This window comes from Cavia porcellus, unplaced genomic scaffold (assembly GCF_034190915.1).
Source record: "Cavia porcellus strain 051 isolate PalLab524CR breed Dunkin Hartley unplaced genomic scaffold, mCavPor4.1 scaffold_12, whole genome shotgun sequence".
NCBI lineage: Eukaryota > Metazoa > Chordata > Mammalia > Rodentia > Caviidae > Cavia > Cavia porcellus.
In genome coordinates, this window is record NW_026947495.1 from 9644796 (window position 1) to 9670620 (window position 25825).

The 25825-nt window shown below is 44.0% G+C and overlaps 1 long non-coding RNA gene across 2 annotated transcripts in view; it reads right to left on the reverse strand.

Moving 5' to 3' along the window:
- Positions 1–8290: 8290 nt before the first annotated feature.
- LOC134478260 (uncharacterized) overlaps positions 8291–25825 on the reverse strand; it is a 48687-nt gene continuing 31152 nt past the window's right edge. Inside the window, exon 3 of one of the 2 annotated variants that reach the window (XR_010050755.1) lies at positions 8291–12027. This is a non-coding gene — a long non-coding RNA (uncharacterized LOC134478260). Of the gene's footprint in view, positions 12028–12126; positions 18591–25825 lie in introns of those variants that run through there. The other variant, XR_010050754.1, reaches the window with a different exon arrangement.

Here is a 25825-nt window from a genome sequence, read left to right on the forward strand (position 1 = left end):
GTGAAAGTTCCCAAGATTGCCCTATGTAGCAAAGGTTCAGTGGCATTAAATTTTATTTTTAATTGACAAATAATTGCATATGTTTATGGGATGTAATATGACATTTCAACACTGGTATACATTGTGGGATAATCACATTAAGGTAATTAGTGCTTCCATGGCCTCGAATAGTTATCATTTCTTTGTATGAGAATAAGATAATGTATTACCTATGTTGAAATCTTCTCTCTCTTTCTACACAGACAACCCTTGCTAGATCTTGGAACCTTTTCATGGTGCCCAAAATGCTAGCTGGCAAAGCCATCTGAAGAACCTCAAAGGTCTTTACACATGTTCTAGATGAAAATATATTATATACTACTTTTTTGAAAAAATTTTTTAGAATTCTTTTAATGGAAATGCTCGTATATCCTGATTCTTGAGTGTTTAGTAAAATGTATCATGAGTCAGCACTCCATCCTGTCTGTGCTTGTTCCCTTCCAGGTGTTTTGAGAGCTACCAGGGATTGTTTGGGTCACCCAAGAAGAGCTGGCTCTCCCGATTCCCCTGGCCTGAGGCCAAGGGTGTGGGACAGGGCTGCATGCGTGGGCAGCCCTAGAAATCTGGCTCTGCCTTCCTGAAATCTCTGCCCCTAGACACATGTGCAGATTTCCTATTTTTGCACGCATTTGTGGTCTGGCTGCTCTGAAAATTTACCACTTAAACACATGGCAGGTGACTCTGCAGCTCACAGCCCCTCTCCCTCCTTTCTCCCTGGCTCTAGCCTGTGGAGCAGTGGCACCGGAGCAGAGTTTCTGCAGGACTTGGGTGGCTTCCCAGCGGCTGCACTGACCCCTGGCGAGGGGGGCGGGGAGGGTGTCATGGGCAGCGGCCTTCCTGGCTCTGTGGCGCCCCTGGCCAGGGGGCCTCTCTGGAGGACAGTCTGGTAAGGGCTTGGGCCTCTGCTCAGCCTCAGCTAGCCCTTCTTTATTCCTTCTCGATGGCCCTCTGCCACATCACCTCCCACGAGGACAAATATTCTCTGGCTGAGGAGTTTGGCTTGAGGGCTGGCTTCGCAAAGGACATCTGAACAGTGCTGATAGTTTTGAGGTCTCCCCTTTTGGGTACTGGGTTCGCAGTTGCATCGGGTAGAGAATTAGGGAGTTGGAAATTCATCCTGTGGTGATCCAGGTAGGCCACAAAGCCAAGCACGGCCTCTCCCTTGCCTCAAGTAGATGCAGACTTTCAGCTGAAAAAAACCCAAACAAACAAATAAACCAGAGCATGGTTTTGAAAATGTAAATACAGGGCTAGGGATTTAGTTTAGTGGCCTAAGTGCCTTGGCAAGCACAAGGTTGTGAGATTGATCCCTGGTACAAAAACAAAGCAAAACAAAACAAAACAAAAAAATATATATATATATAAAGACAGAGCAAGAGCTGGGTATGGCAGTGCATGCCTGTGATCCCAGCACTTTGGGAGGGTGAGGCAGGAGGATCACAAGCCTGGTCAACTGTAATGATTTGTTAAGGCCTTGCCTCAAAAAAAAAAAAAAAAAAAAAAAAAAAGCTGGGGCTGTAGCTCAGTGCAATAGTCCTAATTAAATATCCATACTGGGGGAAAAAAAAGGCAGAGCAAGATCTTTGCATGAAATTCCTCTTACGCTATGAAAGGTTCCCTTCCCTCGGAGCAGTAGCCCCCTTAACTTCATGGCCAGCTGCCTCTGTCTTTCCTACTTGGGACCTTGTTTGGGAAGGAGATAAACATGCAGAGGCCTGAAGATCTAGATAGTTGTGTGTAGGACTGGGGGCTCTGGGGACCCAGTGTTAGTGGTTTTGGCACCATGGAAAGTTCCTAAGAGAAGCCAAAGGCCAGTGGCAGGTGAGGAATCTTCGGATGTGAAGAGTATAAAAAACCTTGGCAGGGTCTCCTTCAGATGCAGGTTCCTAGGCCCAGGCCCAGGAAGAAAGCTTGGTGGTTCTAAGGGGGCTCCAGGCTGATTTTGACTGTGGTAGCTTTGGGTTCCAGGAAGCCTGGTTGTCCGAGGAAGTGATGGGGTGCGGGGGCATGTCTGATGCTCTGCTGACTGGGCAGCTGCTACCTCCAGGCATCCTCAGCTGCCACCGCCTGGAGGTGATCTCCTTGACCGTTTACACACAGCTTTCATGCTCTTTAGGCTGTGAACCATCAGGAAGCAGGGTTTTACTACAGAATCGCTCCTGTGCCCATTGCTGAAATCTAAAGTATATCTGACTAGCCAGGAGGGGAGGCTTCCTGTTGGCCAGGCCAGGGCACAGTGTGACAGCTCTGCACATTGGGGGGCTACTGCCTGGGGAGGAGGTCCAGGAGATGGCAGAGGAGCGGGTACAGCAGCTTCTACCCAGGGCTGCCCTGCTGGGGAAGGACAGATACGCACTGAGGCTTTGCAGGCAGAGCTGCTGGTAGCAAATGGCAATGTCCCTCGCTGGAGGCAGTGGCACAGCTGTCCTGGGGAAGGATGGCTCCGGACAGCCCCTGTCAGGTTCCATGTGAGTGGCAGCTCCAGGTGGCAAGGAGAGGGCTCTGGGCAGGCAGACTCAAGCCAAGTTCTGCGTTCTCTGGCCCTGAGGGCCCAGGGTGGATTCTCAGCCACTCTTATTCCATCACCTCATCCACTGAAGGGGCTGAAGCCCTGTGTGATGGCAGTGTGAGGGACAAATGGTCTAGGCATGGAGTCCAAAGTGGCATTTCCTTTTGGGCACCTTTGCTGAGGCCCATCTTAGGGGGAGTCTTAGCTCCTAAATGCTGCGCTCATCTCACAATCACACTTCTCCTTCCCACTGTTGAGTTACTTCACGCCTGCCTGCCTGAGGAGCTGGGTCGGGGACTGCTGGGGAACTCTGAATAGGCAGAGTCAGAAGAAGGTTAGATGTGGGGTACTGGGGGTGGGGTGGGAGGCTGCTTGCTGCTCTTAGGATACAGACAGATTTGCAGGAGTTTTTGCATAAGGAACCCCATTTCTGCCCATGCAAGGACAGAAAGGGGCATTATTATTTGTAATCACCAAGAAAGAAAGAGAGGAGGCACCATCAGGAGTGCCAGGAGTGAGCAACACCACCCAACAGGTGCAGCGGGTGCTGTTTTGAAAATCAAGAAACCCTGTGAGTCAGCACTGTATGTGGGCCATGAGGAGGACACCGGGATGCCAGTCCCTCTCACATATGGCTGGGAGACGGGAAGAGCCAAGGGCTCTCCTCACCTGCCTGTGGGCTGCCTGATGATCTGGAGAAACACAGGCTGTAATGATAGCTATTGAAGTTGAATGCAACTTAATGCTTGTAGTGTTTAGGGTTTCATTGACTTTGCAGGCCTAAAGCCGATAATCTGATCATCTATTTAGAGAATAACAATATACAGTATAGCATTTATGGGGCTCTCCTTCTGAAGGTGGTGGCCATTGTTAATTGCCTATTATTTTGTTTTCAAGTCCTGCATCATTTTCATTGTTTTGTTTGGTTTGGTTTTATTCTGTTTTGTCTTGTTTGATTTTATGATGTCTGATGGCATGGATGGCTATTTCAAAGCTAACAAGATATGTTATGGTAGCCATTTTGGATTTACTCTTATCTTGTTTTGAAACCCTGTATTGCATTCGTTGTTTTGCCTGGGGCAAGAAGCCAGGGGAAGAGCCAGGGCAGGCAGAGAAGGGGAAGGGAGGGCAGGGCAGGATAGGGTGAGGAAAGGATCCATCATAGGAAAAGGTCTGTGGTGTCCACAGCCCTTCTGTTACATCACTGTCCAAGTGAGTTGTAGCAAGATCTCTAGGAACCTATCTCTCACAGAAGTCTTTGAAGCAGTTTGTCTTTTGTTCCTGAAGCTGAGGGGTAACTTTGGCCATTGAGGTCAGCCAGTGATGAGCAGTTTATTGATTTAGGGCCAGGTCCACTTCAGTGTTCTATAAAACTCACTGTTCAGGTGCTTTTCAGCTTTACCCTGGGAGGAGGCTTATTCATTTTGAATGGTGCATATGAGCAATGAGCTCAAGTCAGGAACATTTAAATTCAGGGCATCAATGCTTGCAGTCTGTTTAGGTGATTCTCCTCTTGCCAGCTGTTTCCACGTGTGTTTGTGGCACTGGAGATTGAAGTCAGGGCTCTGTGCTTTGATGGGTGAGCATGCTACTCCTATTGAGCTACATCCCAGCTCAGTCTCACTGTTGAGTCCTCTCTCTGTTTTTAGTTGCTTTGACAGCTTGAGATCAGAACATCTCCTTGGACTAAAGCTGATCTTGAAAAACTTGCAAGCTTCTAATGCCGGAGCAGCCCATCCATGTGTGTTTTGCTAACAGAGAGTAAGCCTAGGTTTGGGGCTGGACCGATGGAGCAGAGCAGCTTGGTTCTGCTTGCTGATGTACTCAGTGTGCGTGCTGGTGATTGCTGCTGTGGAGGAGGAACGTGGTCAGTCTGCAGGCTGTCTCCAGAGAGACGGGCCTCCTAGTGTGAGGAAACTTGCAAATCACCATGCAAAGGGATGTAGGAAGGTAGCTGTCCTTACTTTTGCATGCCAGAACTTACCTTTCCTTTGGGGAAGCAGCTATTTAGAAGCCCATGACCCTGAATTCTCATGTGGCAGACATTGTGCTGCATTCACTTTTCAATGACCGGTAGTGGTACCCCCATGTGTTTGTGCAAGAAATTGCTTCAAACAAATTCAATTCTTCTTATTTTTATTTTAAAGAGATTAAGACAAAACAGGACATAACAAAGCAGATCAGAACAGAACAATGTAAGTAACACAGTATTTCATCAGAAGACAACAGGTAATTAACCGTAACTATCACGATGTCTCTTTTTTTGAAATAGTTGAATATAACTTCATATACAATAGTATCAAACATAGCATAATAGTATAAAAACATTCAAGAGAATGAGAGCATTACAGGGCATTCAGAACCAAATAACAGAAAACAAACAATGGCTACTATATTATCTCATTTTCCATAAGAAATTTATTTATACTTTTACATGTAATACAATCCAATAAGGTACAACATGATAGAGCCAATGGAAACAGAAGAGCAAGAGCATGGTAGGACTTCAGAGTAAGATGATATTATACCAGTACTGGCCTTTATAATGACTTGTTTCCCTCAAATTAGCTGTTCATACCATCACAGATAATAAAATCAAAAAAATTCTGTCCTCTCATACTGTCAGGGCTCCAGTAGGAGGCAACTTCAACTGTTTTTAATTTGAGGCAGGAACATTATAAATGCCTCTGTAATGTTGTAATTATGGAAAGAAAACACAAGAGGCTATATTTTATCTTGGACACTGGATTTAGATCCTACAGAAGTGTTCAAAAATGAAAAGAGTGATATTCTTACTTTTCTTTCCAAACTTGTGCTTGCTTTTCTACTTTTAGCTCTTAATGAAATTGACTGCTAGTTTTTATTTAAAAGCAATAATCAACAAAGAATTAAACTGGTAAAATAAAGACTAATCAAGTTTTCTAAACAAATCTAAATGCTAATAGATCTATAAGAACTGAAATTATGAAAGTGTAAAACTGTGCTGTGTATTAGCTTTCTGTTACCGTAACATACTTGAGATAAGTCTAAGTAAAAAGAAAAAATAAGTTTATTTTGGTTCATGGCTTTGGAGGTTTCAGTCCATGGCAGGTGGATGCACTGCCTTTAGACACCTAGTTGGGAAATTCTGGTGGAGCAACTGTTTGCCTCATGACCGGGAGAGGAAAGAGAAAGGGAAGAGATCTGTGTCCTACAGTGCCTTTCAGGTGTGCCCAAAAGACCTAAGGATCTCACGTTTTAAAGATTCCACTGATGCCCAAGAGCATGAAGAGAACAACACATTCTATATCACTGCACCTGAATTTAGAGAAATGAATTAGGCATTGTGCAAAAAGTGGGCAGCTTTGTAACATGTTTATTTCAAGGAAACATAGACAGACCTGCTAAAATAACATTTTGGTCTTGATATGGTATTATTACAAATATCCAAATTGAAAATGTGATCTCCAGCTGTTAGTGCTTATACAAAGCTGTAAGCCTTGGCTCTCAGTGATGTTTGCTTGTGCTAAATTCTGTGGTTTTTCAAGATATTTACTGGGTTCTAAGAGGGAAAACTATGATTTTATAATTTTCTCTTGCCATCAGGCCTGAAGCATCTTATTCCAGTTCCATGATTCTTTTTACATAATCCTTATCCAAAAATTGCATAACTTCTACCATATATCATATATCTTTCTTCCTCTTCTACAAAACAGCCCATCAATAAAATGGAAATAGCATCCATTGCACATACCATTTTTGTTAAAGTACTTATGTAACACTGAAGTCTCTGTGATAAAATAACTATAGTATGAATGCTGTAAAAATATGTAGCTAAATATGAAACTAGCCCTAATAACTGGTGATGTGTTAGATTACTTTGAGATAGAAACATATATATGCATTCACTTTAATAAACTTCATTAAACTGCATTGTTTGGGACAAATTTAAAAAATATTCAGGGCCAGGGATATAGCTTACTGGCACAAGCACCTGTCTCACAAGTGGAAGGTCTTGAGTTCAATTCCTGGTACAAAAAAAAAATCAGAATTACCAAGCAACTTGAGTGTCTTGTTATTTCCTGTGGATCAAATGTGACCCTTTGAGGAAGTATGGCCCTTGGAGAAGTAAGAGAGAGGACAGCAGAACATGGTCAGAAAGTGATCCGTGCTGGCGCTCAGTCTTGGAGGAGAGAAAGGGACGAAAGCTGACCTCAGATGCAGTGGTGAGGATGTACAGGTGTGCTCTGTCCTGGCTACAGAAATCAAAATTGAATTCAGTCACTAAGTCCACTCCCAATGTGGTGGGTTAACTAGTGGTCAACTTGTGACACCCAGCTGAACTGAGTCAGTGTGATGCTGGGTGTGGAAGGCCCACCTGAGGATTGTTGCCAACAGCATAAAAGAAGAACTAGAGGGGAAGACACTGTGCTGTTGATCCTCGTGGAGTGTCGTAATCCAAGTATTATGTATTGTGATCCAAATATTGTAATCCCTTTCCCAGTCTTCTTTATAGTCCAGAAAGTTATGTTTGTAATCCCATTGAAATGTTATTGGAAATCTAAGCAAGTTAAGTCCAACCTACCACCTTCAATGTAACCCATGGTGAGAGTAAAGACACCAAGACATTCAAAGTTATGGGCCTCTAAGAGATGCTAAGCCGTATCCAAGTGAGGATGTATGGGCAAAAGCTCCATGCAAGGCCTCTTCCAGAATTTATTATCTTGTGCAGAGGGGAGTGGTTCAAGATTGAGTGACAGTGAAGATGGTGGGAATTGCATGAGTAACTTGAGCTGGCTAGCCAGATGGAGAGAAAAGCATCTTTGCAATATGCAGGAAGAATGATATGCAGCAGGGCCAATTAGGGTAGCATTCAAATGGTTTTAGGAAGCTGTTGCTTCAGTTTCTGGTATGTAAACTTTTGTACTCTGGGAAGTCATGGCCTTTTATTTTGAGGCTAGAACCCAGTTGACATTTCTGGAGCTGGCTGGCTCTGCCATCCCATTGTGTTCAACTGTTTAACGGGGAACACAATACGAGGAAATAGGAAACTGTCAGGTTGGCCTCCAGGATTATACATCAGTATCTTGGCTGGCCTTATTTGCATTGCTTACAGCCAATTGAAGGGAGAAGAACATACCATAGCCAGCTCTGTACATATCAGTACATAGGAACCAGACTTGATTTATCTAATTGTTCTGCATTCAAGGGAAGCCATTCAAATTATCTTCTACACTATAGAAGCTTGTCGTGCTAGCTTTCCTGACATGACATGGGAACTTGGCTGTTCCCATTGTCAGAGTAGCTCAGGTCCTTGCTGTCACTGAGATCCTGTGGTTCTCTTCAGGGGAGCTCTGGTCCTTACATTGTAAGTCACTCTGACTCCAGTGTAGAACCCACAGCCTGCTGGCACGGTTCTTTCATTCTGCTGGCACAGACTTTCTAGCTTCCACCACTGAACTTTGGGCCTTCCCAGTGCAGATCCTTGATACAGACTTGTCATGAGATCTGTAGGCCTCCAGGTGGCCTTTGCCATGGGCTCTAGGTCTTCATCTGGACTTGTGCAGGACATCGCTGTGGGATCCAGATCCTCAGTTGGATTATTTGGATCTCTTGTATGTGAATAGATTTCCTGAACTCTTTTGCATTTGACTGTTTGGGTGAATATTTTAAAATAATGCTATAAATTGTGTGTCCTATTATGGGACCAAGGTAAGCCAGGCAAAAACCCCTGAGATCACAGACATGAGAGGCAAGCTGGTGTTAGGCAGAGGGGTTTTACCTCACATCAACCAAGTCTATCAGTAAATGCCCTGCAGTCATTGGACGGTAGAGAGTGGGGGAGGGGGAGTAGGAAGAGGGAGAGCTCCAGCTGCCCTCAGCCTTCTGCATTTCCACTCTTGCTTCTTCATCATGCTCTTCCTCTCTGGAAGTTTCTCCAGAGCCGCACACTTGGGAAAACAGATTTAGGAAGTACGGCTCTTGATGGGTCCCCAGGTTGGTATAACACGCAATGACCTGGCCCAACCACCAGGTTCGTATCTTTGGAATGTGGCACAGCAGAGCCCAAAGCATTGTAATCACTGGCAAGTATTTTGTTTTGTGTAAGGATCTATTTGATCAATCAGCTCTTTTGTAATAAAAGGCTTTGCAAAGCACTGGCTGGCTGGCTGGTGACACCTTGGTGTGAGGTGAATAGAGCTAAGGGGAACAATAGGAGCAGAGGTCCCTGGGGGGAGGGTGGCCAGCACTGTGGGAGTGCTGGTGGTGTGATGCCTATGGGGTAATTCCCCCAGGGACCCTGCGTGGGCTTTGAAGATGTCACATATATGTAGGCAGCTGTGAGTGTATCACTGCACATGGGTTTTAAATTACATCCTTGGTGAAAACCTAGGATTACCATGTTGCTTCTTCCATCCACCCACCCTGGGCTCCCAGTACCTGAGTCAAGAACACTGCGAGTGAAACCTGAGTGGGAAGGGCAGGCGGGCTGTGTTGGTACATGATGTAAAGAAACCTCCGGGGGCCCAGGGATGCTTGAAGTGGTGCTGGGAAAATATAGCCAGAACACACTTCGTGTGAAATTAAGTTTTTAAAAAGAAAACAACAAACAAATGTTTTGACATTTGGTGGAAATCATAGAGATGACTAATCACCTCCTCCAGGGTGTAGAAGCAATTTCCATAAATAGATAATTCCAGAGGAGCATGGGGTTCCCTGAGGAAATAACACCTCCGAAACCCTGCCTCCGGGCAGCTCTGCCATGATCCTTGGATCACAGGTGTGCGTAGCTGGGGTGGGGGTGGGGGTCTGTCTAGCTCCAGAATTCTGAATGGCCCTTCACACTTGCTCTGAACATTGCTACCAGGAGGCATTTCTCAGCTTCCACCTTGCTCCAGCTCTCAAAACAGTAGCAAGATTCACAGGAGATCTCTGAGCTTTGTGTGCAGAGAGGGTTTGAGCCCACTAGGGCTGAATACTATACTGGCAAGCACTCAAGGACCCTGAAGTCCTTACATGAGAACTTAGGATAGTAGGATCTGCTTTGCTTGAAAGATGAAATGAGAAGATGTACACAAAAGCCTGTGGTACGCAGCTGGGCCTCGGTAAAAGGTTCCTCTCTGTGTTTGGCCTACCCTGCTGAATGAAGCACTGTAGACAGGATGGCTGCCCAGAACTGTTTGCGGCAGGTTAAACATGAAGTGGCCTGTGGTCTGAGGTCCCGAGCCCTGGCTTTGTGAGGCACCTGTGAGCCATGAGGGGGCTGAGGACTGGAATCCCATACAGAATCCTGGCCCATGTGGGAGAAAATGCAGAGGAAACTGGAATGAAGCTACTGCAAGAAATCAGTGCTGGGAAGTAGCTAGCATAGTGGGCAGGCTCAGACACCTGGTTGCGGAGGTCAAAATCCTGGCTTCCTTGCTGCTGGGCATAGGACAGTCACTCGACCTTTCTGTGCACCAGGTTGCCCCCAATAGCTGTGCCAGCCTCTCGGAGCTGGGGCCTGCTTGCAGGAAGGACGTTGTGCGGGTTTGTATCATCACAGCTCTCAGGTCACGTCCCTTCTCCCTTTCCACTGCTTGGGTTTTTATTTCTTTATTTGATCTCTAGGCTCTCTCCTGACGCGAGCAGTGTCCTTCTTGTTCCTTCCCTTATGGCTTTGACTGCTGCTTGGGGCTCTGGTCCATGTGTTCCGCAGTTTGTGTTGCAGCCAGCTCAGCTCTGCCCCTAGGTGAGGGCCCATGCTGGGAGGTATTTATCTTGCACAGGTGCATGGTATCGATCTTTGAAGCCAGCTGGGAGACTCCACCCAGAGGGAACTGGCCAGTATATCTGGGCCAAATGCTACAGATTAAGTGCACAGTCATCTAAAGGCTGCCCTTGTGGACCCAGACATGGGGTGGGGGTCACAAGGCCACTTTTTCTTCTGAGCAGTTGGCTACAGATTTGGGGATTCCCACTGCTCTTGAGAATTCAGTCATTTGCTAGAATGACTCATGGAACACAGGAATGCACTGCACTCAGGACTGCAGTGCAGTTGATGTGTGGCACTTAGAGTGTCACCAGCTGGGGCAGTGCATCTAAGCTTTGGCATCCTGAGTTTTACTAGAGTCTCATCCTAAAGGCATGGGTGATAGAATCTTTGCCTTCGCGGCTCAATCTCCAGCTGTTCTCCTCTACCCAAGGTCGGGCTGATTTTTTTTTTTTTTTTTTTTTTTGGTACTGGCAGTTGAACCCAGGGACTCAGGCATGCCAGATAGGTGCTGCTCATTGAGCTACATCCCTAGCCCCAGGCTCATGTCTTAAATCTTCTAATCACATGGTGGTCTTTTGATGTGACCCCAACCTTCCAATTATATCAGTGGCTGATGTGACCAGCACCCATCCTGAGTTACCTTGCTAGCCTAAATCATCAGCTGTGGCCTAAGAGACCCCTGTGAGGAACACTAGGGAAAGTCCAAGGATGTACAGACTCCCTTTGGAGAACTAGGGACAGAAACCAACAATTCCTTACCATACTGTTGTCAGGTAGTTCCTTTAGAAATGGTTCACCAGTAAAACTTATTCCAGGTCCTTCTTGCTGCGAACAAAGACAAGCCAAAAACAGTGCCTGAGGTTTATTTAAAAAAGATAGGCAAAGAGTTTGTGAGAGAAACACTGGCCCAGGAGAGCGAGCTTGGGCTAAACAAAAAGAGGGAAGATAAAAGCAGAGCTAAAGGTCCACTAGAAGGTCTAGAAGACGCAGAGAGGGCTGCTGCAAAGTATCATGACCGCAGTTCCTCATGGTGTCTCGTTCCTTTTATGCCATCCACGTCTCCTGGAGCCTCCACACAGGGTCCTGGGGGTGATTTGGTGCTGTCCCAAACTCTTGTAATTGATAGATCTCCCCCACATCCCCAGCCAGCTTTGCTGCCCCTGTGTCCTGTATAACACAACCACGCAGCAGTGCCCACTGCCCTTCTTCCTCCAGCTGTACCCCTTCCATGTCCTCATGCTTCTTTCCAAGAGCAGACTGGATGGACCGGACTCATCTTCTCCCAGCAAGATGGGAAATGTCATGATGGCAGCCAACCCCTGGTGAGGTGCCTCCCGGTGCCCTTGGGGCAGAGCAATGGTATACTATTTCATCCCAGGCCCAAGGTAATGGGGTCAAGCAGTCTTGGAATGACTTCTGAATCCATGAACCAAAATAAACCTTTCCTCCTTAGAAGCTGATGTTTGGTCACAGGAACGGAAAGCTGACTGACAGCGACCAGTGCATAAGGGAATGGAGAGGACAGTTTTAATTTTGGCTCCTTTAAACCTCTTGATGTCACACATTTCTGCTAGAAGTTTCTTTTTAAACATTTCTTCACTGTTGTTCTCAAGATCATGATACAGTTGTGTGCTGCCTGGTCTGTGGGCTTTTCTTTCCCATTTGTAATTCACTGTGATAAGCCAGAGACAATGAGTCTTGATTGAGTGTATTTTCAGGAATCAAGACATACTTCATATTTGGGCTAAAAATGAGAATATATAATACTATATGTTAGACTCTGAGAGTGAGAGATAGTGCCATCTCATAGAAATAAAATGTGAATCACATGTGCATCTTTCAACTTTAGCAATTACATTTAAAAAGGACAAAGAAACAGACCAATTAATTTAATGGTATGTTTTATTTAATGCAGTACATACACAGATATAATTTCAACATGTAATCAATGTAAACATTAGAAAACATTCATTGTTTTCTAAAGTCTTTAGGTTTTACAAATACCTTAAGTTAGCCTAGCCCTGATTCAGATGCTCTAAAGCCCACTCCCTGATTCAAATGCTCTAAAGCCCACTCCCTGATTCAGATGCTCTAAATCCCACTCCCTGATTCAGATGCTCTAAAGCCCACTCTCTTGCTGGCTCCTTACAGCCTCCTGCTGAGGAAAGCGCTGGAGGAAAACCTTCCCAGAAGTCCCTGTGCCCGTACTCTGGCTCTCTCCTCTACTGGCCAACCAGCACCCTCCGTGGACCTCTGGCTCCTCATCTGCAGAGCAGAGATGATAATAACTCTTACTGGTGTTACTGGAGTTGTTGGGAGGTTTAAGTGGATACTGTAAGAATGTGGTAGAGAATAGGTGATTTATAAATACATTCTTTTTTCTTTACCCTAAGGACATCAAGAAATGCCAGCGCTCAAGTTATTAATTTGGCTTCTGATCCATTTTGAGAAGGGTGTTCAGAGTTTTCTAAATGTATTTTGGTTCTTCTTTTTCTGTAGAATGACTCAGAGGAGGTTGGGAATATCTTGTTAGGCTCCCTGACACTGTAACACATCCCGAACCTACTTCTTCACTGTCTGATTGCATTGCTTTGGGTTAACAAATTAGGAATAATTTAGGGTAGAATGGGTAGATTGTGTAGGAGTGTCAGTCTTTCCATCAGTTTTATTGAAGTATAATTTTTAGAGTTGAATATACTCAAAGTATACAAGATGATTACTATATGCAAGTAAATGTTACAAGATGAGAACTCCAATTAAGTTCATTATCACATCCATTCCCTCTTGTGTTACCTTTCATTTGGGGTGAGAACACTTGAGATTTGTCAATCTCAAGTCAAGCAAACGACAAGCATATAACACAGTGCTATGAACATTGTGTGTACCTGAACCCATATCTGTCATGGCCTCCTCATCCCAAAGCTTTTAAGAAAGAGATATTAAGCCTCCAAGATTCAGAGACTGATACCTAAGTGAGAAGGCCCAGAATATGAGGACATGAACCTGTCCCCCTGCCACGGGAGCTGCCTTTCACCAGTGCCACCTCTCCTGCATTTAGCAACTGGAATCACAGGATTTCTCTTTGTTTCTGCCACATTTTATCTTTGCAGGTTTGAAGCTGCTGTTCTTCCCACTGGGTCATTTTTCTATCTTGGTTTTGTTAACTGGGATGTGGAATGATATGGCGGGTGTGGTGTTCACAATTTGGGCAGCTGTCTTTCCTGTGTTTTTGCAAGCAAGTGAGGCGAAGCTGGAGAACTCACGGCTATGAGCTTCGCCCCAACCCCACCAGCCACTGGGTAAGAATTGGGTCTCAGACCTTGGTCTCCATTCCTCACTCCTTGGAGCCCCTAACTACAGCTGTTCACTTCTCTTTCTGGTCTCTGGGCCTCAGATTTCCTGTGTACCATCTCTGGGGTGCTACTCTTGGAACCTGTACTTAGTCTGGGCAGGCCATGGTGCAGGCTCTAGTTCCCCTCATGACAAGGCTCTGCTCTTCCTCAGTGGCACCTTACGGGTCTGCTGTGTGGGACAGACATGCCTCCCCCAGGCCATCTTGTCCCCTCATCCTGAGTCTTTGAAAAGAAAGCGCTGATTTGCGTTTTCTCTTCTGTTCTCCCTTTACTGCCTGTCTGGCTCTGTCTGTTACCAATCAGCCAGGGGTTCTTTTGCTGCATGTGAATGGAAATCATGAAACAGCTATATCCCTGGGTGGAGTCTGAGAGGGTTCCCACCCCTTGCCATGGAGTAGGTTCACTGACTTTCATCAGACAGAGAGTATTTCAGGACATGTCACTGGGAGGCATGGGCAGATTTTTAGGCAGTTAGAAAGCAAGAGAAAATAGAAAAAGGGCCTTTAGCTTGAGGAGCCGAATGAAGGAGGGGCAGCTCTGATGAGCAGACTGAGCTGGTAACAAAAGAAGGACCAGCTTTATGGCTTCTCTGATGGGATGTGCATAGGCTGGGACTTTGCCGCCGGTCATGAGTATGGAATTTTAGTGTTCTCTGTCAAGTTTTGAGGTACTCTCTTCTGGTAAGCTATGGATTAATACTATGCTCTCCCTTGGAAATGTCTCCCTCCACTCCCCATCATGATCCCTGCTGTAACAGCAGGGGATAAGGAGAGGGTACAGACTGAACAGAGAAATGCTGATGTCTCCTTTTAGTGGCATTATGGCTTGTGTCTAGATATCCCCTCAAATCTACATGAGGTTGTGGAAAACAGACCACACATGGGAAAATATGTTCCCAAGGAGGTTTAAGAGGCAGTTTATTATACCAGTTGGCCTCTTACTAGGGATCTTTCCCAAAGAGCCAGAGTCCTGCCCAGCAGGATTTGGGGGTTTTATGGGGAAAATAAGGGGGAGATTCAAAGGCAGATTTAATATGCTATGATTGGAGGGTTGGGTAACATCTTGGGTTGCTAAGGGAGTTTGAACAATTAAGATTACATTGTAAAGGCCAGAGATTTAGCTCAGTGGTATAAGCACCTGCCTGGCAAGTGCGAGGTCTTGAGTTTGATCCCCGGTAAAAAAAAAAAAAAAAAAAAGGTTACGTTGTAAGGCCATTGGCTATACAAAGCATGGGTCAATGTCCTGTTACATTTTAAGTTACATTGCAAGGTCATCAGTTGGACAAGTTTGCACAAAGGAAAGAAGGTTTTATTATCAGGGAGATCCAGAGATGCTCATTTGGTTTTGCCAGGCTTTCTTGGCAGGCTTTTATTTAAAATGTTAATTTCCCTTTCAGTCATAGGTGGGATCTCTCAGAGTAGAGCTGGCTGGAGCCAGAGTGTGTGATGCTGGGATGCAGAGTGTGTGATTCTAAGTCAGCCTGCTGACTGTTTGGCATGGCTCTGGGTGTGGATCTCGCAGGAGGCCCACCCTGTGTGGCCCACCCTGTGCAGGGCAGGTAGCCTGGATGGAACGTAAGGGACAGCGCAAGGCTACTGCCCTTGATGGTCATTTGCTGCTTTGCCACCTCACTGCTTGCTGTTTGACTGCCCTCTGCCTGCCATGGACTGTTTCTGTCTGCCTGTCTGCCAGGCCACCCAGCCTTGGAGCAAGCTGATGGTGGACCAAAACTTCTACCAACTGCGAGCTAAATAAACCTTTCCTCCTTTAACTTTGAGTGTCAAATTTTTTCTTTCTTTCTTTCTTTCTTTTTTTTTTTTTTTTTTTTGTATTGGGGATCAAACTCATGACTTCACACTTCCCAGGCAGGCATTTATGCCACTGAGCTAAATCCCCAGCCCCAAGTGTTTTTGTCTCAGCAACGAGAAAAGTAACAAAGACAGTGACAGCAGGTCATGGAAGAAGGCCTGTGACTCCAGGTCTCCTGTCCCAAGAAGGCACCCATCCATTTAGGTTCCTCACTGAGGACTGGCTGCTGCTAGCCCTGGTGTACCACACCCCAGGGAACATGCACTTTCTTTTTCCCTCTCAGACTATGCAGCCCTCACCAGGCTGATATTGTCCCCAGTTTCCACATAAGGGGACAGAGGCTCAGAGATATTAAACAGCTTGCTTGAAACCATAATAGCAAGCTGAGTGCGGTGGCACATACCTGTAGTCCCAGCTGCTCAGGAAGCTGAGGCAGGAAGGTTATAAATTTGAGGCCAGCTTTGGCAAATTAGTGAGATCCTGTCTCAGGTAAAATTTTAAAAAGGTGTAGGGGCGTTACTCAGATGTGAAGTACTTGCCTGGCAAGCTACCAAACCAAACCAAACTAAATAAAACACAGACAAGAGAACCTCCTCTCAACAATATTAACCACAAAATCCTACTGATACTGGAAGGTGGCTGGTCTGTTTTTATCCACGCAGTCCATGCAGTCAACAAGTATTTACTGAGCACCTACAGTGTGCGGTTCCTCTCCAAAGCCCATGCTCCCCCTGTGCCGTATGGCTCTGTGGAAACTCAGGTCTCAGGGCAAGAGGCTGGGAACGGGAGGTGGATGGGTGCCACGCCTACGGGTGTGGTGCACGCAGCTCCTGTCCTGACACTAGGTGGGGCTGCTCACTCTGCTCTCCCAGCCCCAGGATGGGGGATGGGGTGGGAGGCCCTTCTAGTCTGCCTGGGAGGGCACCCAGCTGAGGTCCTGCCTGCCCTGGAATGCAAAAGGACTGTAGAGAACTTGGAGCCCCTCTCATGAGCAGCATTTTGGTTGCTCAGAAGTTGCATTCTGGAAATCTTTGGGAGGTAGGTGACACAGAAAGACACAGAACGGATTTGAAGCCCAGCTTCCACCAAGTGACATTGTCCTGGAACTGCGACATTCATTTTTTGTTCTTTTGCCTGTAAATTTAATTTTGAAAAGTTTCAACCATACAAAAAGTAGAACAGTACAGAGAATCTTGCCTGTATCTTATCCAGAGCCACCACTGGTTTACGTTCAGACACACCTGCTTAGTCTTTTTGTCACACTGCATGTGTGTGTATGTGAGTGGGTGTGGGTGTGACAATGGATGTGTGCATGAGTGTGGCAAGCATGGGTATGTGTGAGTCTGTTAAAAGCAGTCCCAGACAGCATGCCCTTGCCGAGAGCGCTTCAGCATATCCCTCAGGAGCAGGAGTCTCTCTGCCGTCTAGAGCCTCTCGGTGGGGTTAGGTGTGAAGAACAGAACAGAAGGGAAACTGTGCTTGGCTTCAAACTGCAAGATTCCTGGGGAGGCTAAGGACAGAAGCACCAGGAAGCCACCGTTGGTGTCACCTCTTCCTTACTGGCTTTCAGGGAAATGGTAGACCAAATCAGATTCACATGGTGACTTTATTTTTACTTTGACGCTTTAAAAAAAGCCTAAAAGGCCATTTATATTGGAAGAAGTGATTTCATCTGGATAGAAGCTTAAATCTCCCTAGTGACCGACTCTGATTTTTTTCCCATCTTTCCCTTACACAGTGGTACTAAGCTATCCATGTAAAAAGAGACAAAGCCAGGCTTAGTAGGAAACAGCCAACTTCCCCAACAGGCCAGTTCCAGCGGACCTGACAAGGAAGTTCCCTCTTGCCCTAACAGCGGCAGAGGAAGGAAGATGTGGACTTACCCACATTCACCAGTCAGCTACACCCCTATTGCTCTGTCTCCCTGTCCTCCTAAAGGATCTTGAAATGATCCGTCTCTCTTCATTTTTGTTTCTGCACTTTTCAAGCCTTTCTCTATAAAAACAATCTTCTCTTCTCAGAAGTCAGAATATGTACTCTACTTACGGAATGAAATGTTGCCTGATTCTAGAATTGAAAAGAAAAGCAATTAAAGCTGCTAGAGTAAATTGCTGTATATTGTCCTTTGATAAATACAGTATGTTCCCCCACCACACCCCCAGTGCTGGGGATTGAAACCAGGCCCTTTGCATTGAGCTACATCCCCAGATATTTTTATATTTTTTGAGTACAGTCTTACTAACTTGCCCAGAAAGGACTTAAATTTTAAATCCTCCGGCCTTAGCCTCCCAAAATGCTGCAATTATGGGCCTATGGCAATATGCCTAGCTGCTCTTTTCTTTTTAAAAGCTATTTTCTTTGAGTAATTAAAAATTTTGCTCCCCTATTCCTATATGTTGTGTGTTTCTTTCTTACATGTTTCCACTGCTGGACAAAGTGGTTCTGCAAAGGAACATCCGGCTTTTGAAAACTGCTTTCTGTGATTTTTTCATATTATTATGGAGAGCTAAGCTAGAGAGAAATTAATAACAGAGAGGAATGGGGCTCTCAAGGAAGTCAGTAAAAATACAGATACCAGAATCATGGCTGGAGGCATATCTAAAGAAGGCCAGGCCCTCCAGATAATGTCACAATGGCCCAGCTTTTACACTACCCCAAGGGATAAGCAGAATTCTAATCAGTACCTGGTCCATTAAGTCCAGTATGTATCAGATACCTGAGTGGGTGACCAGAACACCTGGGCCTGTCCCTTCCAGAAATGTTCCTGTTTCAGAAGTCTTGGATAAGCCAAGGTTAATGGTGCCAGCCTTGTGTCCTTGTTATTGGTCCGGCTTCCCTGTTGAATTAGTGTGAGCTAAGTGGCTATAGGTATAATCTGATTGGTTGATTTCAGCTCGGGGCTCACTTTGTACTGTATTATGGCTTTGCTGTGTGAATATCCTTGACTAAGGCCTCAGCAGCCACTGACTTGGAAGCCCTCCTGTCTCTCAGGAGCTACTCCTATTTTCCTGGTAAACCTTTCTTACTCAACCTCCTGTGTCCTTTGGAATTCATTCTTCTGTTCCAGGAGACACAAACTCAGCATATCTGACGTCTGGCAGGTTGGGAGTTGTGTTTCTCCTATATCATTGTGACATAAAGTGACCTATATTTTGAAAAAAAAAAAATGGTTTCAACCTAAAGGTAGGAAAAGGATTTTAGAATTTTCTCAGTACCTGGATGATGCACGCAGATTTTCCTAGCTAGTGAATTTCTAATTTTTAAATTTTAATTCATATGTTTAACTATACATCAGTAGCTTGTATTTTTGAAATATCCTAACTTGTTAATAAGGAAAGAAACTAGATTTGCTTAAATCTATTTATGCCTGATATTCTGAAATTCTAAACTAGAAATAACTCAGAGGATTTGGAGTGGTTCTAATTATGGTGATCAAGCCTAAAGTGGCTTTTTGGGAAACATTTTTATTCTTTTTTGACGAAAATTTAAAGATTGTATTTCGCAGCTTCAGTAGCTAAAAACACAGCTTTAAAAATATGGCTTAATGTGTATTCAAAAAAAATCTTTCTTTTGTTGGTTTTGTTTTTCTCTGGGAAAGGGAGCAAAGAATTGAATATGGCAAAAAGTAGTAACTATATAACTTTAAGTTGGGGTATTTTCATCTTTTAAAAAATTTTATTTAAAGAAAGACAGTACAAAACAGAGAATGGGTAGAAACAATACATACTTTCAAAGAAAAAAACAGTAATAAATCACTTGTTAATGTGTATATACTGTCCTCTTACAAATAATTGTTCAAGATACAAAAGTGGAGCATATAGATGGGAATTCAAACAGGGAGATTGCAAACAATTCTGTTCACCTATCTAATAAAATCTTAGTAATATGGTTATCAATCCTATACACTTAAACATACATATATTTATCCATATATTCATTAGTCTTGAGATTAAACAAGCCAAAGCAGACTAAAATCACTCTGAACAAAGAATAATAGTATTGCTGGATTTCACATCATGACACTCCGGAATCAGCTTTGGGTCCTGTAGTGCCTTTTTTCCTTCAAAGTATTGTTCATTTCATCATGTGTCATAAGATCAGTTCTCATAAACTGTTTGTAGGTTTTATGCAAGTATGAGTCTTAACATGTATTTCTATCCTTTCTATATTAGAGGGAGGAACAGAACAAAGCAGGACAGAACAAAACATTCCTATAGACACATAAAACTAAAAAGACATATAAGACTGCTGTACAAGGAGTTCTACCATGGTTACTGAGTTGTTTCTTGTTATCAATAGAATTGGTGATATCATCAGATAAAGTATAATTGCATATATCAGTACATAACAGTATTAATAGAAATGAAACTTTGTAGGTAGTGTAGAACTGCAAAAACAGGTAGTAATCAAACCAGAATGGGTACTGTAGTGAATCATTGTCATTTTCAGTGTAGTTGTCTATCCTCTCTGACTGATAGTATTAACCTTAACAATTTTGAATAAAATCTGTCAATAACAAACACAATCAAGCAAATTAGATTTAACTAAGATCAGTCATGATATAACAGTATAAGTCACATAGGGCTCCAGATTAAGTTAATAGGAAATTAAAGATGATTGCTGTGCTATATCCTGATATTTTTGGGACAGCTGTCTGTGCCCTCAGATCTAGTCCTTCTATACAAACTTGACGGTATAAGTTCTATCTAAGCAGAGTGGTGTGAGTAATATGAGTTTTAATTCCTGATACACTATTAGCAATATCTTCTGCTGTCTTTTTAAAAAACTGTTCTTCCCCTTTCACTCCCCCAGGCTGTACTGTGCATTTTTGGGTCTCCCCAACACCCTTGGTTTTATATTGGGAGGACAACTTGCTATTTTCTTAAGTGTTTCTGAACTTTCTTACTCCTGGACTTGATCTCTAGTTGTATTTCTTTACCTATGAAAGACTGTCTTTCCAACCTATCCATAAATACTGGTCCAGTTGCCCTTATTACTCTCTGGTTTCTTATCACATAGAGTTCTGTTTTCTCATATTTGATTTTTGGTCCATGTACCCTTCTTTAGGTTAATTATATTCCCTATAAAAAACATCTCGGTGGACCCTACCTCTTGATCCACTCTGCCTGTGATTCTCTCTTTTTTTCCTTAATTTAGTATATCTAGGCCATCTATATTAGAAATTATATCCAACCTTCTCTGCCTTATTTCTGTTGAGCTCTTTTCCCATCATTAGTTGTCTGTTTGTCTTCTTCATTTCATTTTCTATACCATTCACTGGGGCCTCTCAGCCACAGTTCCTGGAATCCTGGTGCTTTTCTCTCTCTTTAGAATGTCCTGCAGTATTCTCTGTAGAGTTGGATTGGTGGCTGCAAATTCCCCCAGTTCCTCTTTATCTTGGAAGCATCTTGTTTCTCCATTAATTTCTAGGCACAAATTTTCAGGGCACATCAATCTGGGCTGGAGGTTATTTTCTTTCAGGGCTTGGAATACTTCACTCCATGCTCTTCTTGATTTGATGGTTTGTGCTGAGAAGTTTGACGTAATTCTGATGGACTTTCCCTTGTAAGTGATCTGTTTCTTGTCCTGACAGCTTTTAATATTCTGTTCTTATACTGGATTTCTGGGATCTTGATTATTATATGCCTAGGTGTAGCTTTGTTTTGGTTGTAGGTGGCTGGAGTACTGTATGCCTCATACATCTGAATATCTTTTTCTTTTCCTATGTTTGGGAAGTTTTCCTTGATTATTTTTGTGAATAGCCTTTGTAGTTCCTTTGTTTGTACCCCTACTTCTTCATTCACATTCTTTATTCTTAAGTTATAGATCCTCTTGTCACCTTCTAGCCTTTGTATTGTTACTGCTTGTTTCCTTGTTATTTTTAAGAAATTTTTTCTTTCATGATTCCACACTGCAAACCTGTCCTCCAGTTCACATAATCTATCCTTAGTTTCTTTCAAGCAGTTTTGCCAGCTTTCAATGGAGTTTTTAATTTCCTGGCAATCTCTTTGAACATGCTTTATGTATTCTATGTTTTGTTTTCTCTATTTTCTTCATCAAACAATTCTCCCCTTTTTTTTGTGTTCCTCCATTCTTCCATCTGTTTTTTTTTTTTTACTGAGAGGTGCTTAGCATTTCTTTTATTATTCTATTTATATCTTGCTTAACTTGGTTAAATATTTCACTTTTGAACTTGTCTATGAGGTCCTGAAGATATCGCTTTATGTCCACTGGTGTTGTGTCTGATATTGCATGTTTGCTGTCCTCAATCTCCTTTGCATTTACCTTTTCTGGATCAATGTTCCCCAAGTTGGGGGCTAGGACCCTTTCTTGTTGCCTCCTCTTCTCGTATTTTTTGTTCCTTCCATACAGGTCTATATAGGAGGTCCTAGTTCCTTTCTTTACTGGATACAGTTCCTCTGAAATGCACTAACTAGGTGCTGCCACCCTCTGCAGTGTACTACAGAGGTACAGACTGGGGCAGCCTATGCTGGGCCCTCCCTTCTGGGTCAGTCAACCTACTGAAGGTTTCACTGTATTAGGGTGCACCACCTAGGGACTTGGTTTGGGCTAGTCTATTGGGTCTCAGTCCAGGGCGTGACCCAGCTCAAGTGCTTCCCACCAATCCTGCTTGAGAAGAGAGCAGCTGACTGAAGTCACTGCAGCTCCTTGTTCTTGCCAGTTTGCCCAGTCCCAGAATGTCATCTGTTGGAGTCCCTTTTTTCCTATGGAAAGGTTTTATTCCCATCACTCACCGCAGGCAGGTTCCCTGCCAGCTTAGTTCTCCATTTGGTTCACCCACTCCCGTCCTCAGTGCAAGTGCGTTTCCAGTGAATCAAAGCGGCAGGATTTCAGACTGCTTGGTAAATCACCACCGCAGGAGTTCGCGCGCTGCAGTGGGAGCCCTGAACCTTTAGCTGTTCCAGTCAAGCACCAGGACCTTATGTTTGATTGGTTCTTCTCACCTTGGGACAAGAGGATTCATCTTCCTCTGTTCAGGACTCCCCATCCTGTGTTATGTTAAATTCTAAGTTGACTATCTCAGGGAGCCTCTGTAGCCAGCTGTTACCTATCTGCCATCTTTACCAGACTCCAGGGTATTTTTATCTTAGAGTGGACATTCTTTAGCCACACTTATTCTGCCATGGTTTAAAAAAATCAGTAGTAAAGACTGAGCATGTCAGTCATGAACTTAGTGTTTGATTAAGGCATCTTACTTGTGATTGTTTATATGATTAGCCTCATATACTTTGATAACAACTTTGTTTTTGCTTTGCCAGCTCAAAAATAACTTTTTGCTAGGAACTCTTAAAATCCATTATCAGTTTTGTTTGGATCACTCTGTTTTTTGTGTAGTATTTCTTGGACAAAAAAATTTGGCAATGTGAATCTTTTTGCTGTAGAATATAAGTTTGAAGCTGGAAAGGTATAATTTATTGAATTCATTTATTGGTAGAATTTGTGTGCTTTGTGTTTTAAATGCTTCAGGCTGCTGGTTAGGCAGTTTCTAGTGTGAATTTCCCTTTTCTGTTTCCTGCCTGGAGCATGCAGTATGTTTAAAATACTTCATTTTCTCCTTGGTGGTTCTTATATCTACACAGTACTGTAAGTTAGCTAAATTGTATATTATATTATTAAGTCTAATCAATTATAACTAAAGGACTTTGTCTTGGAACTTTCCTCAAGTTAAGCTTAAGTAAAAAGGGTTAAAAAAAAAAGGTTGGGGACCAGAGGTTTAGCTCAGTGGCACAAAAGCCTGCCTGGCAAGTGTGAGGTCATAAATTCAATCCCCGGTACAAAAAAGAAAAAAAAGTATATTGATCACATTTTATTCCTTTGAAAGTATACAGTTTGTGAAGTAAATAGCTGGAAAGGTAGAAAAGCAGAAAAATAGGGTGTTTTAATAGAATATTGTTCAAGAATTCAGTGTCTCTTCAAATATCATATCTTTTGGCATCACTTGTCATTCCAGGATGTTACTTCCTTGAGAAAAGTCCACCTGGCTGCTGCTATCTTATACCTCATATGCTGCTTATTGGAAACAAAACAGTGCATAGCTGAATGCTCTAACACAACACCTGCCCCCCCCACCCCATTCACGCTATCATGAAAACAATGATTGCTGGGTGGAAGATTTTACAATCCATGTGCTACAGTTCACTGGAGTAAAACAAATATTTAGTTGATAACAGCTTTCTGGCCCGCAGTATTGACACCCTTTCACTAGGTATGACCTTGGTTATTGGCTTCCAGTCAGAGATGATGTCATATGCATTCAGAGCACTACATTATTGAATACAGTAAGTCCCTGACTTAGGAGCGAGTTCCATTCTGGGAGAAGTTCCTAAGCTGAATTCCTATGTAAGTCTGACACAGTGAGTCTTACACACTCATGACACAAATAATATGTTGTAAAGCACAAAATACCACACATGCCCATAGCCACACAAACGCAGAAGTCCTCTTCTGCAGGGTATGAGTGTGCGCCATCACACTGCAGAGAGCACAGCGACACAACTGCAGCAGCGTCTGGCAGAAACGAGCTGCTTCTGTGATCTGTTCACACCTACACATTTTGTAATCTGAGGTCTGCTTGAGTTTGGAGTGTTCACCACTCTGGAGTTCCTACTCGGGGACTTACTGCTCTGCAGTTCTGTCATGCTCTTGGGGCCATCTTGCACTGTGTTAAACCTACTAACTGTTGCAATTCCAATGTAAGTGTTTAATAAATGGATACATTCAGGAAAAAAAATGAATCTTCCTAGATCCACATCTCATGTTATAATCATTTTAAAAAGATGCACTCTGTGGTATTTAAGGGTAAAGCATTGCAATGATAAACTTTTTTCAAATGGTTCAGAAAAGCAGTGTGTGTGTGTGTGTGTGTGTGTGTGTGTGTGTGTGTACACTGCAAGAGATGAGGTTAAGATGTGACCAGTGGACCACACGTGACAGGTGTTTGGACAGTGTGACACCATCACTCCAGCTTCTCTGGAGACTAGGACATTTTGAAATCCTAAATTGAGAAAAACAACAATGGCAGTATGGCAAAATGTTTTACAAAGTAATATCCTACATGCTGGGTGTAGTGGCACACATCCAGCAGTCAGGAAGCTGAGGCAGGAGGATCACTCCAAGTCAGAGGCCAGCCTGGCCACATAGAGGTGGCTGAAGGTAGTGGTGGTGCACTCCACAGATAATTTAGAAAATATCTTTTTTGTATCAAAGTCCTGGAGTGGGAGCTGAGGTCAACATGGGAGTGCTAAGCACTGCCACTCCTTGAGGGAAGCATGGAGTGAGAGGTCTGGAGAGGAAGCTGAGAAGATGGGGAAGAAGGCAAGACATGGCTGGGCTGAGGCCCTGCAGCTTCAGGGCTGGACCTGCCCATGAGAGGAGGGGATGGCTGCTGTTTTATTAGGAGATGCTTCCATGTGGCCTGTGTGGATGTCAGTTGAGTGGAAGCTTCTAGAACCCTGCCATGGCCAAACAGGCTGATCTGTTCCATAGATGGTGGTTTGAAGAAAGACAGAAAGGGCCTTGAGAGATCAAGACCCTCTCACTTTGCCACGTGCAAAGGTGTTTCTGTCAGCTCCTTTGAGGTCGTGCCAGCTGGTCTCTCTCGATGGAACATCATGGCCGGCTTGCGGCGGAGCCTGGTTTTAGACTTCTTAATATTTGAATGCCTGCCATGCTGATGAAGAGACACTGAAACACTCAAACTATTCTAGAAGTGGAGGAAAAAATACCTCAACACATCCAGTCACACAGCCAGGTGACAGAACATTCAAACTCCTGGGGTGCTGATCTTTGAGGTGTTTGTGTCTCCAGCTTAGCCCAGGAGGGCAGCAGTGCTGGCTGCCTGGCTTGGAGACTTCCTTAGGCCTCAGTGCCCTGGGCAGCCTGACCCCATCTGCTTTTCCCTGCAGCTTTTCAGTTTCCTGACCACTCTGCAGTGGGTTCTTCTGCAGAGAGAGGGGCAAGGGGCCCCCTCTGTGCTCTCATGGGAGGATGCAAGTGTGAAGGGGTTGATGTGTAATGGCGGACACAGTTCTGTGTCTCTTGCTGTGCTCATTCTCAGCAAAGTCACCTGTGCTGTGAAAGGGGTGCTCTTTTGTTTTCTAAGAGTCAGCCCAGAGATACAGAGCAGCCAGAGTCTTTTCTTCCATTTTAGGTCACAGCTTACTTCTTCACTGTATGTATGGACTTGGAGACTATACGACTGAGCCCTGGTCACTCTTTTTCAACCCATAAGCCTTAAAATAATGTCTCCAACTCCTTATAAATCATAAGGTCTCCAAAAGGGCAGAAGGAGCAGAAAAAGACTATCATCAAAGTCTCAAAATGCATACAGCACAGCTATTTACTTTCTATGCCCCTGGA